Here is a 3,146-nt window from a genome sequence, read left to right on the forward strand (position 1 = left end):
TCTGTTTGCGTTTTTCAACGTGATGTTGTTGGTGTTATTGCGAAGGATGCTGGTTGGGGATCGGACAAATTAATGTCTGAGCTGGAGTTGTGTTGTTGTTGTTACTTTTGTTTATTTTAAGTGTGCGGGTTTAAGTTTGCGCACAAATTTCCAATTTGCTGTACTCGCAGACTTCAAAACTGTTGGCCCTTAATTAGCCCGAATAAAATATCTGTGTATATTTTGATTTCACAAATTTGACACATTGTTTGAATTGTTGTCGTTGCTGTTGTTTTGTTGTTGTTATTATTGGTGTTTGGTGGCTTTGTTGTTTTGTTATTGTGGTGTCAACGCTTTGCACAGCTATAAGTTTTTTTGTATTTGAAACATTTTTCATACATTTTTTTTTTTGCCTATTTATTAGTGCTGTGGTGTTGCTGGCTTATCACGAATTTTATTATTATTATTGTAAAGCTTTGTTGTTGTTGTTGCTGTTGTTGTGTATATCTTTTCATTCATGTGGCATACACGCACACACATTTATTTTGTTTTGTATACACTTTACACTTCCACTTGATATGCCGTGGCTGTTAATATTATTGTTATTATACCCTGTACCCGTAGGGTAAAAAGGGTATATTAGGTTTGTGCAAAGTATGTAACATACAGAAGGAAGCATCTCCGACCCCATAAAGTATATATATTCTGAATCAGCATGACGAGAGAAATCGATCTAGACATGTCCGTCCGTCTGTCCGTCCGTCTGTCCGTCTGTCCGTCTGTCCGTCTGTCCGTCCGTCTGGATGAACGCGAGGATCTCAGAAACTATAAAAGCTAGAATAACCAAAGTTGGCATCCAGATTCTCCTAGGTCCGAGTAAGGACGAGTTTATGTTTTTTTTTTTAATTTTCCCCCCCTTCCCCCGCTACAGAATTTCGTCAATAGCGTCCACATTTCAAATGCTACCTAAACCAAACTTTGCACACATAATTAATATACAATTGTCTACTGTTGTATAAAATTTTATTCAATTCGGTCAATTTTAAGAAAAGTTATTAGCAAAACAAATCCTCGCCAGTACAACCCCCCCAAACTGCAGCAACAAGTTCGCTCTTCTTCTTCCTCTTTTTGCTGCTGCTATGGGCGCATATAACTCAGTGACGGAAGTTTACCTGGGTACAGGGTATTACACTGTCGGGCTTGCTCGACTGTAGCGTTCTCTCTTGTTTTTTTATAATTTCGTTGCTCTTTTTGTGAGCTGGAATGGAATCGAAACATATACGAAACGTTCAATGAAGCAGCTTAAAAGCGGTCTATGGCCGTGCATCAACAATACTAATTGACACGCATTTGCCCAACAACAACAACAGCAACAACAACAACGGCAGCAGCAGCAAGTGTGGCAACATTTCGATGTGCCACAACCTAAACGATGTGGCCACAAAAACCGCAAAAGCGGCAACGTGCAACCGTTGTCATCATAATCGCCATCATGATGATCATTGCTGCACTTGCCACAAATGCAAATGCAATTCAATTTATGTTAATTTAACGCTGCGGTCGCTGCCGCAACTTACGATGTTGCTGCGGCTGCTGCTGCTGTTGCACTTGTTGCTGTTGCTGCTTCTCTGATCGTCGGGCCGTATCTTTGGCCACAAGCAATTTGCATCTTGTGCGCATATTAATTTACAGATATTTTCACTCTTCCATACATTATTCATTCATTTTAGCAAACCCTCCCCCTCCCACCCCAACTACCGTCCCCACTGTTTGTGCGCCTCAATTGTTTTGCCAGCTTTTGCTGTTGCCTTTGCCTTTGACTTGACTTCGTTCCTGTCGGCAAACTTGTTGTTGTTGTTGTTGTTTTTGTTGCTGTTCTGCTGATGCTCGGGTGTTAATTGTCCATTTAATTAAGTAATTTGCTCGACTCGCAGCTCTGCACGAGCGGAAGTCGTTGACTTTGAGTCGAAAATGTGTGCATACTCGTACGAGTATACGGCTGCCTGCCACAATACACACTCAGCTGTGTTGGAGGCATGACCGGAAGTGGCTTTTGCAAAGTACGCGCACTCTCCACTCATTTGGCGTTGGATGCTGTGTGGCAGCCACCGCAGACTTTCGCCAAAGGGTGCACTTTACTCTCTATTCGAATGCCGCACTGCATACGCATCAAAGTTTGTGGCGTGTGTTTGAACGATTGAATGCGCTACACTAACGTAAGAAATGCAAGCATTTGCAATTGCATGCTTAAGGTATTTAAGCAATGTTTAATACACTGTAACTAAAAATTGAGTGAAAGCATCAGAGATCCTAATTGGTTTGTTTGTCTGTATGAAGGCCGAAATACTGAGCATGACGCTGATCTCCAATATTTAATAATTGTACTAAAGTGATCGGTCAAAAAAATTTGACTTAGGCAATATATATTTTTCTGAGTAGGCCTAAAGTATTCGACGGAAAAAGTTTCTCAAAAAATATTTATTACTTTTTGTTTTGAAGATTCTGCTGATCACTTTCTAATAATCAGCTGAAGATCTATTATGCCTTATTATTAGTTATTCCAATAAGAATAAATATATATTGTTATAAAGAATACTACATTTTCTTCCTCTTCTATTTGTTTTTTTGTTTTGTTTTGAAGATTCTGCAAAGGTTTCTAATAATCAACTGAAGACATCTATTTTATTCAATATAAATTTTGTTATGTTGGATACTAATTTTTCATCTCTTAAAGCAAAGTTACTAGAAAAAATTATTGCCACTCAAGAAATACAAGCAATTCCTATTCCAATTAATATTTGAGTAAGTATTCACGATTCTGCGAATAAAGCACAAAATCCATTTAATCCCACTCGAACTGCTTCAGCTGTGTTTGCTTTGAATATGCATTCCAAGCACCTCTCAAGGTTCCTTAAGAGCTCTACAATTAGTTAGTTTGCTAAAGTTTCATGTATTTATTTGAATTCATAAAAAGTGCTTTTATATTTATCCAGAACTATAGGCAAAATTTGTTAATAACAAGCACAAGGCAGACTGATAGCGGGTTGAGGTTTCGTTGCATTCAAAGTTCGAAAATGTCGTTTGACTTTGTCACATTGCCTGGCCATTATCACTGTGCCTAGTTATAGTAGTTGTTGTTGTTGTTATTATTGTTATTATCTTGCATT

The sequence above is a fragment of the Scaptodrosophila lebanonensis genome, unplaced genomic scaffold (assembly GCF_003285725.1).
Source record: "Scaptodrosophila lebanonensis strain 11010-0011.00,11010-0021.00 unplaced genomic scaffold, SlebRS2 tig00000024-arrow-pilon, whole genome shotgun sequence".
In the NCBI taxonomy this organism is placed as follows: domain Eukaryota; kingdom Metazoa; phylum Arthropoda; class Insecta; order Diptera; family Drosophilidae; genus Scaptodrosophila; species Scaptodrosophila lebanonensis.